Source organism: Neofelis nebulosa, chromosome 3 (genome assembly GCF_028018385.1).
Source record: "Neofelis nebulosa isolate mNeoNeb1 chromosome 3, mNeoNeb1.pri, whole genome shotgun sequence".
Taxonomy (NCBI): Eukaryota; Metazoa; Chordata; class Mammalia; order Carnivora; family Felidae; genus Neofelis; species Neofelis nebulosa.
This window is the reverse complement of record NC_080784.1, coordinates 137,891,993-137,905,451: the sequence shown is the minus strand read 5'-3', so window position 1 is coordinate 137,905,451 and position 13,459 is coordinate 137,891,993.

The window sequence follows — 13,459 nt, the reverse complement described above, 5'->3', positions numbered from 1 at the left end:
TTTATTTAAAACATTTCATGTAACTGGGCTGTAACCCAGGGACATTCTATCTCATGGAACACATCCTTTTGCTGACACATCATGGAGAGTGACTACCACACTGCTAGTCCTAAGAACCTGAGCCTTTCATTGCTCAGATATGCAAATCTTGCCTCTTATCTAGAAACAGAAGACAGAAACACATAGTATCACATCATAGACAAAATGTCAGTATGCTCTCAAGATTACTGAAAACAAAAAGCCTACTTGACCAAGATTGCTGGGCCTCCTTCCTTATTCACTGGACAAAGATTTATAGAGCACCTCTTCAGCATAAGTTCCTAAGCTAGACCTCTACAGCACTTGCACTCTTGCAAATCCAAGCAGAATTCCCTGGTGAGCTCAGTCTGGTTGGCATCAGATGGGAATTACAGCCAAGTGGATTCTCCATATTGTAACCCTATTATCTCTCTCTCCCTCCATCTATCTCTCCTGCGCTGTGCATGGTTGGGCCTTATGGAAAGTTATCATTTGGATGCAAAACAATTATCCTAAAACAGTTAGCCAGAGTGGTCTGGACACACAGATTTATCTTCCCTCTCCTTCAGTGAAGAACATCTATCTTCCATGACCTCTTGATTACTGAAGCCTTCAGAATATATTCTTTGGTCTGTGACACTGTGCTCAGTGCTGGGCTGAGCATTAAATATCACCCTCTATGATTAATTGGAAGTTAATTAAATCTATCACTGAAACAATGGGAAGGCAATGAGCTATGTAATCATTGCAATAGTAAATGAAATGATGTACAGGTCTCTCTGTCTCGCCTATTGACAATGATGGAGGGGTGGCAGGCCTCAGATGCCTAGCAAGGCTTGCTGCCTGACCTCACAGGCGGCTCTAACTTTCACAGAGCCCAGGGACAAGGCAACTAGAAGCGTGTTCTGACCACCTCTGCTGAATGGGAGAGCCCCACTTCCTGAGGCCTCCAAAGTGTCCTTGTCAGGGCCTTTCTGTCTACAATAATCAGTGAGATAAGGTATGGGAAAGGCTGACTGGACGGAGCAAATACTGGTCAGAGCAAAAATAGTTCAGTGAAGCCCCAGTTTCAAATTTCAAGGGCCCTTCAAATGCAGTGAATAGAATGCATGTCTATTGATCACTGAATGCTTTTCTCTGTATTTAAAAGTTCAGAATTTGCAAACTGCTTTCACAGACCTAAGGGCATTTGGCCCCAGAAGCCCTCATCAGATGGGAGAACAGTGAAGCAGCAAGGTTAAGTGGCTTGCCTGAGTTCATATAACAGGTCAGGGTTTTTTTATTAAGTTAATTTATTTATTGGGGGTGGGGGGGCAGGGGGGAAGAGAGGGCACATGAGCAGGGGAGGGGCAAAGAGAGACAGGGAGAGAGAGAATCCCAAGTAGTCTCACTGTCATCACAGAGCCCGATTCAAGGCTTGATCTCAAAATAGACATGGGGAAAGCTGATCAGAAACTAAACTGGCCGAGCCAGGCCTAGCCAAATCCTTAGTTCCTGTTTCCTAACTTGACTTAATCTGTGGATGTGAGGACCCAGAAGGCCATGAGGTTTGGAAAGGTAATCCTAAATTGCCAGATTGCCCCTTGAATCCAGATTGGCACACTTCAGCATTTGGAATAAATATTACTTTGTATCACAGGGTAGCCATCCAGATATTAATTTTCTTTAGTCTGTTTGGGCTGCCATAACAAAACACCATACATGGGTGGTTTAAACAACAGAAATTTATTTCTCACAGTTCTGGAGGTTGGATATCTGAAATCAAAGTGCCAGCAAGACTGTGTTCTAAGGAGAGTTATCTTCCTAACTTGCAGAGACCTGCCTTTTTTCTCTCTTCACATGTCAGGGAGAGAGAGAGAGAGAGAGAAGGAAAGAGAGAAAGAGATAGATGTCTTTCTCTTCTTAGAATGCCCCAGTCCCCAGCAGATTAGGGCCCTACTCTTAGGGGCACATTTCATCTTAATTACCTCCTAAAGAGTCTACCTCCAGATACAGTCACATTGAGGGTAGGGTTTCAACATACAAATTTTAGGGGGACACCATTCAGTCCATAGCATAATTTGAAAGTATATTTTTAAAGCTATCACTCAAGAATTATAAATTAGGATAACCTCTTTAAACTCTAGTCACCCAATATTTTAATTTATTTTCTTTTGCTAAATGTCACGCAGAAGAGCATGTTCAGTCCTCAGAATTAACTTGGAATTCACCCTCCCCTTCTTTCCCTTCCATCCTTCTTAATGGGTCAAGCCCCAAGTTCTGGTGGCATGCCTCTTCTATTTGAGGAGGTTTGGTCCTGGAGGAGGTCTGTCCCTACTTTCTCAGATACACAATGGGTGTCAGGGGAGAGGAGATAATTATCAGTGTGCCATGGTTCTCATGGACCCAAGGGACCCTTAAAAAGACTAAGGCATTATTTGGGGATCAATTGAAAACAAATTAATTGAATAAAGGTCCCTTATCACAGTACTGAAGTTTAATATCATTTAGTGGAAAGATGTTCAGGTGAACTTCTTATCAATGGTAACCAGAAAAGATATGCATCCCCCAAAGGCATTTTTCTTTCTCTTTCTCCCCCTCCTGCTGACACACAATCTGGCCCATCTGCCTAACATAGTGTACCCAAATATCCAGGGCTTTAGGAAATATCACATTGGATCTGAGCACAAAGTTTGGTCCTATTCCAGCTCCTCCCAGGGAAATCACTGGCTCACATGTAGTACAGTGGCTATACAGAAACCAAATCAAAGTCCCATTCAGAAAGAGAGTCTAAAGAAGCAAGGGGTGAGCACACCTGCCTCAGGGCCTTTGCACTTATTCTTTCTGCTTGGAGCAACCTTCCCTAAATACCTGGATAGCTCTTGTCCCTACCTCCATCAAGCCTTTGTTCAAATGCACTCTGATCAAGTTGGGCTTTCTCTGACCATACTATCAAAATGGTGCCTCCTTTTAGCTTATCACTTTCAAACATCTTACCCTACTTTATTTTTCCTTCTGAATATTAATCACTGCTTAATATTATGTTATTCATTTACTTATTTTCTATCTTCTCCTCTTAAAATTTCAACTCTATGAAGTCACGGACTTTGCCTGTTTGCTTTTTATCTTGAAGCTTTGCACACAGTATGGCACATATTAGGTGCTGAATGAATTAATGAATGAATGAACAAACTTAGAGGGTAAAGTCAAGGACAGTCAAAAGGTCAACATCACAAGGCCAAGCCAGCTATGGAAGCAGAGGATATATGAACATATCTGAGATCTATTACAAGCTGTACACTTCAAGTTACTAGTTTAAACTTCCTGGACCAGAGTTTACTTATCTTTAGTAAGTGCACACAGCACTTTATTTCCAGTTCTAACATTCTATGAGCTATGAGATGAATTTTAAAATGATGATGTAACATAACTGTCAGTCTCAGGTGTCCTGATCTTGAGCCTGCTAGAAGGAGCCAGGCAGAGATAGTTGAAATAGATGTTTCATGGCCATTTTTTGAGTTCCAGATTTTTTTAAGTTGAAGAGCCAGTTTGAGCTATCCCAATTCCCTCAACATAGTGGTAACTAAAATTTGATGCTGTTATCTTTATCTTGAGTCTAATCCTGTGTTTTCCCCAGATATTCACCTTCTTAGTCTTTCATAAAAACAAAAACAATGAGTTTCTCATAAACTAAGCAAATAAATAAGTACAATCTAAAATTCTATTTAAGAAAAATGAACAGTATTAAAGAGAGAAAAAAAAGCTGAACAAAGAATTTCCCTGGAAATATTTTACATGGTGCAAATGGCATCAAAACATCAAAAAGATAAATAGAGATGGCACATTTTAGCTCAAAAATACCTTGGGCTAATAGAAGGGTATAATTATGTTATCAATGCCACTTCCGGTCATGACTTAGAGTATTATAGCCAAGAGAATATTACTAAAATAATTGGAGAAGTTTTGTTTACTTATTTAGCCTATTGACTTAAAGACTCTGGGCAAATGTACAAAATACTCATTTGAATTGCAAATTGAATCCATCAGCTAAAGTTCCATATTTTTTAAAGTCAGATTTGGAAACACAAGCCATTGATTCATAAATAGTCTTATGTAGAGTATATGAATTAGCCTATCACAAAGATAATGACATAACATTATTGAACAACATAAAATAACTTCCTTTTATTTTCCCATAATGTCTAAGTTCCAGGTTTCCTGGCTCTCTCGTAATGCCTGATGGTGCCGCAGGACAAATACGTGTGAATTGCAGTTGCAGTATGAAAAGTGACTCCGGAAAAGGCGTGTTGGAGCTTTCAGGCTGATTCCCTGTCAATAGCCTCTACATCAAACTGCCTCAGTGTCTAGGTCAAGCAATGCTTTCCAGAGATGCCAGCACTGTCCAGTCAATGCAAGATCTGAACACTGAGATGTGCATAGTTGGTCTCTTACATCAGGCCCCGTAACAATGATCTGCTTGGGGTGGGAGGTGCACGGAAGGAGGAACCGACCTGATGTTACTTTATTGTGAATTTGTATGATCATAATGGCCTTTCACAGAGAAGTGGAACACTTCAGGGTTGATTCTCGTACTGATCTATAGGAGATGGATGTTTCCAGTCTGCCCCATCTCATGGTGCTATGACGAGACACAGAGGTTCGAGCTGACAAAAGCATAGGAGTTAGAGAACTTACTATGTAACCAAGCATAACTCCTTCAAAATAACTAGAGGGGAAGCAGACACATTTGCCCATGTCCAAAGCAAATCCTGCAGCCTTCAAGGGTAAAACAAACTTTGGCAGCCTCTATATTCAATCCAGTTAAAACAGAATTATCACGCTATTTGACATTGTGTAGCCTCTGCATTAAATAAAGAGGCAAAGAGGAGAGGATTGCATTTTTCACTTTCACTAGCATAAATGAGCATGCTGTTGCACAGAGTAGGAATCTAAAACAGTTTGAGTCATCACTTTCACAATGGTATTTGTTTTGTGATCTTGATTTTTTATCTAAGGTTTGAGTTCATTTATCCGAGAATAACCAATAGAAAAGTAGAAATTTGGGTTAAACAGCATTTTTTTCTGTTTGATGCCCAATAATTACCATGCCTGGATTATTTGATCAGACTGACACAGGCACTGAATGTCACATTGACATAGCCATAATCTGCTATCTTGATTCATTTATTAAGAAAATAAAGAGAACAAGTGATCTCCATGCTTTCTTTCAGCTATACAACATTTGTGAGGCCTGCAATCACTTTCAACCTTCATATTTTTCACAGACATTAATTTTCTCAGATATTGACAAGTAAGAGAAGGTGATTAAGAGAAAAAGGGCTTTGAAGGCGGACAGCTCTGAGTTCAGACACTGACATGTCACGAATTAGGTATATAGCCTTGAGCAAGCTACTTGGCCTATTAGAGCCTCAGTTTTTTCATCTTGAGCATGGGATGATAATATAGCTATATCATAGGATTGGGGTGAGAAATAAATGAGATAATACAGATAAAACAGCATAGGGCTGGAAGTGTAATGAATACTCAGTAAATGTTAAGTATGTTCATTTAAAAAGGCCTTTAAATGACAAAAACAAAGCCAAAAAATATCATCTTCAGATACTGTTTCACAAGTTTGTATTTTAACTTGGGAAGAGAAATAATGTTCAAAGAAATTACCATTGAATACATAAATAGATTCTCATGGAAAGTTACTATCTTCATGGAATGAAAGATGAAGGTCTGTAAAATATTCCTTCTATGAAAACATTAGACAATGAAAGCTTCCTCAGCCTGCCTCTCACTTCGATCTCAGGAAAAATTGTAAATGCCCAGCTATGGGAAGTGGAAAGCAATCAACTTTCCTGTTCCTGAGTCAGTTAACTAAGAGCATTAAAATTCCTTCACAAAAGCCCCTCTTCCCAATAGCTGACTAAACTTTTAGATCCTGCCCTCAGAGTGATGCAGACTAATGCCTGCAATGCAACAAGTGCAGACTCAGGAAGTGAGTTTTGTTCTGTTTTGTTATTTTGCTTTGCTTTCCAATGTGAGTAGAAAATTCAGATCAAACATGATCTTATTGTGAATTTTTAAAACTCTCTACCATTCACAGCATCACTTCTAAGATGGTTCCAAGGACGTGCTGTCTTGCTATAGGCCTGCTGGCTTTTAACCCATTATATCAGTATTCATGGCATGTTGGCATCAGGTGTGCTCAGTGGGCACCTGAGAGAGCTGGGTCATGGCTGAAAGCACTCTCGGTGACTCTTCCCACAGGTGTTTTCTGCAGAGGTTAGAGTCAACAAACAGAATATTTGATTTAACAAACCTCTCGCTTTATGAGACATGTTTTTTAAAATTATTACCCTCTCATTTTATTTCTCAAAGTCAGATTTGGGCTTTCTTTACATTGTGGTGGGGCACAAAGTAGGAGTCAGGAAGACCTATGTTCAAATTCTGGCTCTTTGCATTGAATGCATAGTTTGTACACTGGGCATGTGATTTCTCTTTCTGAGCCTCAGTTTCCTGAGATTATAATGCATATAAAGTGATTAGCATGGTGCATAGTTGTAGCAAACAATGAAGAAAGATTTGTTCTACTATCATATTACTACTACTATACAGTCTAAAAAGGAAAAAACAAAAAGAAAAAAACTCATCTAACCTGTTCACAAAGCTGGTCCCAAGTAACCTTTCATATGGCTTATTATTTTTTTTCAAGTTGGTCTTAATTAAACAGGTTCTTGTCTTAGAGATAGTACTCAGAGACTGGTCTAAGGAAGAACCAAAGAGATTTACTCTCAAATACATCTTTACAGCTTCATCACCATAATACCTAAGCATTCATGTGGACAACATCATTTCATCATAAATGAGAAGGTCGTACTATTGAACTGTAATCCATCCATTGATTTATGGTCCCAAGTTCCTCCAAGGATTTTCACAAATGCCTGTGACGTTTCCTAGTGCTGGACTTTGCATTTGGATCTGTGATTTAGATGACAGATGTGTGAAATCATATGTAGCCAGACAAATCCCGGGTGATAACACATTTGAGGGGGCTCAAGCAGTGATGGATTAAGGCCCAATCAACCAGATCAGCTAATCTGAGCCCTCCTCAGTGACACTGGCCCTGATGCTTTAAAGGGGCACCCCCAAATAAATTACTTTCCAGAAATAATACTTTCTGCTCTGCATCTGATCTTACAGTATTTCTTTTTCCACAATAAGTCCCAAAACCACTGGACAAACCCTGCCTGTTTCTGGAGAATAGATTATTATGTCTGGGATTAACATTTGCCTCTATTGACTGCTTAACTTTACTTGTAAAATCTCATATTCCAAGTAAAAATGGGATTATTAATATGGACAGTTTGACTGATAATAACCATTTTTGAAAGTCTGACAAAAGCAGAAGCTGCAAAACCAAAGACTTAATAAAAGCTTCTTAGATGCTAAAGAGTTCATTCCAAAGAAACCCAGCAACTCACATTCAGATGATACATAAAATCAAGACTTTCCTAGGAAGAAGCTAATATAATAATTTGACACTGAAGCCTTTCTCAAGAGTGAACCTTATGGCACCATGTATAGGCTTACTTTCAAAATAGATTATCCCACATATATTTTTATGGAATTAGGAAGGAGACAAGAAAAATCACACTTTAGCATAACAGTAAAGAAACAGAACACAAGACAAGCAGCTATACTAAAAGAAAAAGCAGAGAGTGTTCTGAGCTCCTGCACGAGGATCTCTCTAATGCTGTGCAGTCCATGCACCACCTCAAGAGTGCTCCCATTCAATTTCATAAAAGTCAGGCTTGAATGCTTTACTATTCCATCGTTTCTCTAGGCCTCTCACTTGATTTTTGCTCTCAGAATCAACTTTAGACATTGTTTTCCTCTTTGATTGTTGTTTAAAGTGTTATCTAAAATAGGTCTCTGCAGCTGCAGGCCTCTATGCAAGTCTGTGCTGCATGCCTTGAATACTCAAGAAATTATTTGTAGTAAGGATCCGATGTCATTCATTATGCGGTGTGAGACTGAGAAGCAAGTAAGTTTATATGTCTCTATCTTTGATTTTACCTTGTTCTTGACTTGTTTCCTTACCTGAAATTTTTTTACTACCCTGAAACTTCTCTATGCTATTGTCCTTTGAACCACGTTAAAGATGACATTCCACTCAGCATAATAGTCTAGTAGTTCACTAATCCAAATCCCCCTTTAAAACAGGCCTGCCTCCTAGCAATTTATTTTCTTTGCAGAACTGCATCAAAACAAGCTTTTAGCAATGTTTCAAATGGTAGAACATAACCTCAGAAGCTGATTTGTACCCTGCCTCCCTCATCCACTCTTCACACTAAAAACAAAACAAAACAAAAACAAAACACGGCCACTAGTGTAGCTATGAGCATAAGAGGGTATGCTGGCCCATATACTCCAAAGCAATCAGAGTCAACTAAACAGAAATCAGGAAGGGGCAAGAATATAAAGCATTCTCATCTTGTCCACTTTGCCAGTTTCGCCTCTATTTTCAGGACTCTTTCTTTACGGACTTCTTGGAATTCATAGGAAGACAGATGTCGGTATTCTTCTGAAACAATTATTAGGGAAAAAAAGTAATGACTGGGAGCAAGAATAACAATATGAAGGGAACAAAGGTAAAATTCATAACTCAAGTAGAACTACTCAGATTAATTTGGGGGAGGGGGGGAATATTATTACCTGATCCAGCGGTCTGCAAACTACAGACCAAGGGCCAAACCCAGCCTGCCACCTCTTCCACATCCATTGGTCTACTCATTGTTTCTAGCTGCTTTTGTTCTACAATGGCAGAACTGGGCCTTTGTGACAGAAAAGGTATGGTACACAGAGTCTAACATATTTATTATCTTTTCAGAAAGATATTTATTATTTTTTCAGAAAAATTTTGTTAGTCTCTAATCTTCAGCCAATGACCTATATAGTATTTAAAAATTACATTTGCACACTCAATATTCTTACAATCTTTGAAAGCTTTACATATTAAAATTCACCTATCTATGTTTAATATATTAGGGAAAGAATGCATGGGAAGGGGGGGGACTGTACCTGCACACGTTTTGGAGGGTGCCCTAAAATGAAATATATAAAACATGTTTGCTAGGAGAGCTTCTTGAATACTCAGAGGGTTAGCATATACAGAGCATCAATGGTGTAATCATGGAAAGATTCAACTTGAAACCATGAGCTAGAAGATAGAGTCCCGGTTATATCGCCTTGGACAAGTCATTTAGCCTCCCTTCCCTCACTTGCGTAGTGGGAACTCTGATGCCTGCCTCCCAAGGTTGTATAAATCAAATGGAATTACCTATGTGTGTGTACATCCTTTGTTAAGCTGTAAATCACACAGATGTTAAGTTGTTGTTTTTGTGCAGTGCCCTGAATGCTTTCCATGTACACGGTATTCTGCACAAGTATATCTCGGTGGACTGATTCATGTAGTTAGAATTTTCCCTTAACATCCACCTTCATGAGTTCTCTATATTTATCAAAGCACCATTTCAAAGAAAGCATCCCTTCAACTTGAGAAGTCTAAAACCAAGGATCAACACATAAGATCCTCAGTCCAGGTCCATGTCTGGAGGAGTCATTTCAAAATAATCTTCATAGAAGTTTGCCATTTTCTCCCACCTACTATTTGTAGTTCATCTCATGGCATTTCTATACCTGACATTTCCTCTCTTAGCTGCAGCTCCATTCATACCTGTCCCTCCTCACACCCTCTCTCCCCACTCTCCTCTTTCAATTCCACCCCAGTCCCCTTTGATCCTTTTCTCATTTCTAATTCTGAAAGCCCTTTGAGAAAGGGGGAGGGGAGGAAAACAAAAGGTTAATTTTCTCCAGCCTGCCCAGGCCGACTTAATGTAACAGAAGGCAGCAAATTGTATTGATTTAGTGACATGCAACTGTCCAGAAAGAGCTATTTATACATTATTCAGGACAAACACTGTCATAATGGACAAACAGCAGCAGCATCTGGGATGTTAATGTCTACAAATAAGATTATTCTTTGAAAGGATTAGGATGAAGCATTTTGTGTAATTAGATTTCTCCGTTTCAGGAATGAATTGCCTTTTAGCAGTAAAAGCTGTCACTGAGGGAGCCATTAGCTCCTTATAACTGAATTAAATGCATAATTAGTGACATGATCACATTAGGATTTGTTTCATTTTTAACTAATCTGAGGGGGGGAGGGCCGGGGGAACGCTGGGGAGTGGAGGCGGTGCCATTTCCAGGTCACTGCGGCCTTCCTCAGCTGGGATAGGCCTCAGCTGGTGTGCTGAAGTTGGTAAAAGTCAGGCGTGTGTGAATCAGAGCCCGGGCCTCGCCACGGCGACGGCCGGGCTATTCATCACTGGGTGGTGGGTGACAGTGACTGATGGGCTAGGCCCGGGCCTGGCACTTCACCAGTGCAAGAATCATACGAGCCAGGGAACAGAATGACAGCTGGAGCGCTGTGTCAAGTGGTGGAGAGACCAGAGCTATTAATAATGTGTGCCACATGATCTCGGCCGCGAGAAAACAATGACTTAGACATTGGTGAGAATAAAGATTTTACATTTAGTCCAGGGGTGACTCTTCTCCCTGGCACTTGTAGAATAAATCGCTATGCAATCAGCATGTATGAAAATCAGGCAATGCATATATTAGAGCCCAGCCAGTGAAGGAGGGGACATGGGTGGGGATTTAAAAATCCGTGCATTGGCTATATATGCTGTTAATCCCATGCTCCTGACATTTCTGCAAATGTCTTGAGGTAGGAGAGAATAAGTAACAAGACAATGAGGAGGGCCTTCATGTTTACTCAGTCACTTGATCCTTTCTGCATGTCTTTGCTGAACGTCTACTATCCTCAGTGCAGTGTTAGGTACTGTAAGAGGAATGAAGACGCATGGGGCATTGTCTCTGTCCTCAAGGAGCTTAGCAGAATTCAAATGGAGCTGAGACACCAAATACGTGTTGTTGCAATGCACTGACATTTTATTTGCTTTGAATGACCTCTAATTTTGTTTCTTAGTCTGAAAGTTAGGTTGAGAAGAAACGAGCAGAGTAACAAAGGAAGCTTGGTAAGGATACTTCCATTTAAATTGCATATACATGACTCAATAATGTACATGATTTAACACCAGTAATGACAGCACTAGGTAATGGTAACCTGGGGGAGATAGCAGTTATTGAGTTTATGAAGAAGGAGCTCACTCCTGGCTTGGACTGAGCACTCTATTACTAGGGGAACTGACAGTTGTTGGGCATTAGGTTCTGGATGATTTCAAGTTTCTAGCAGTAGTAATGGAAGCTTCTCCAAGGAAGACAGAAATGGAGAGCAACTAAAATGCTCCAGTCCTTCAAAAACTCATCCCTCTTCCCCACCACTGAAGCCTATACCATAACTTCATTTAGAGATCCGTGATGATCAGAATTTACCAGTCCACGGTCATCTTTCGACAGAGTCCACCTTGAAGCCAGAAGAGAAATTAGAATATAACAATTAGATGAATACCCTTTCAGACCTAAATGCTCAGGATGCTGCGATTAAGATGTGCTGTTGCAGAAAGAAAGATTTTTAACTCATGATTGGTAAAGACAGTTGTAAGGATATGTCACTGGTAAGCATGATGATTCAGTAAGATGTTCTTTGTGCCCTCCAAAGAGATGGTTTGAGTTCTATTAAACTCTGTTAACCTTTGCTGTACCAGAAACAGACCACAGCAAATCACCTTAACTAATGGCTTCAGCAAAAGTCAACAAAAGAGAAGAAAGTAAAATTCTTATTTCTTAAAGTTATCATTGATAGAACTTAACTTTTAAAACAGACTTTTGTGAATTACTTGAGAAAATATAGAGCTTTCATGATGTTATGCCTAGAAAATGTATGTAAAAATTCACATATAACCTTTATATATTGGTGAGCATTAAGATTTCCTGTTCTTTGAGGCAAATATTGACCTTGACTTCACCTCGGTCAATATTTACCTCTCAGGTCAATAGATCTTGATGTTCACCTCAACAGAAGTCAATATCTACTTATTATCTCATTTCTATCTGTCAGGTAGCAGTGTGTAATCAGTAATGTGAATTTTCTTCCCTTATGCATTTCCTGAGGTTAAGATGGGATTAATTTTGGACCTTATCCTTTCCATTTGCTAAATACCTTCTCCCCACAGGAGTGAACAGAAGTTTTGTACAGAATATTAACTATGTATTTTCATCTTCTTCCCTTGCTTGGTCTCTGATACCCATCCCAAATTAAGGTAGCACATGGGTAGGATAAAATGTTTTCATATGAGAACTTCATTCACTTACTGAACAAATATTTATTGCCCATCATATATCTGAACCAGGCTACATCTGGCATATAGTTGGGATATAGGTAGACATGGCCCATGCCCTCAAGAAACTTACTGTCAAGTGCAATACTTTCCAAATCCCAATTTTGGGGAAGATGTCAGGCAGGCCACAGTAGCATCACTAGAAGAGTGTTTAGGGTCTTTTTGTTTGGTTTTGTTTTTAGAGAAATTATCATTTTTACAAAGAGCAGCCACATACCCAATGGTGTTCTGGTGAACAGGCCTTTATAGGAAAAAGGAAAAAAGCCCCAATTTGTTGCATTTTCTGACTTCTATGGTATAAATACTCTCTACCAATGTGAAATCACTGGTTGGGAAAAGATGCACAGAATCACAAGCAAGTTCACACTGGATCCAGCAGAGCACTGCTACCCTTTGCTTAGTATTACCCACTATTAACACTTTACCCTCTTTGATTTGTTATTGTTGCTTTATTCTCCTCCTCCTCCTTTTTCTTCTTTCTTTCTTCTCTGCATAATATTTTGGGGAGGGGGGCTTTTTAAACACAGATTCCAAAACCCCAAATCAGGAGAGCTGCAGTGAGATTCTGGATGTGATAAAAATTCCACAGGTGATACTAATGCATGCCCAGGCTAAGCAAGAGTGGCGCATTCTAGTAGAGCTAATATAATTCCACTTACTCAATTTTGAAATTTGGAACCTTTATAGATTCCACCTTGACCTTTATTCAAGAAAGAACCAGATGAATTTTCCTGGACTCTTCTTGCACCATGCCATGGCACCACAGCCTTCTATCCACCTGGCTTTAATGTTTGGTTTGGCACAATCTACCCCTTGACTGATTATTCTCTATAAAATCTGATTTGAACTTTTCCCTCTTCACTCTATTCATGTAGAAAAATTACTTCAAAATGCTCTGTACCTACTCAGAGTAAACTGTGTAAAATGAAAGTAGTACATAAAGGAATAAGATATATTGTACTGTTCAAATGATCAAGGAATCCCTTTTAAGTCATTGATAAAGAACTTTAGATGGGCGTTGACATTTTTAATGCTTGTTAATTTACTCGTGGGAATGCTTTTCTGGATAAATTTAGCTGCTAAGCCCTGTC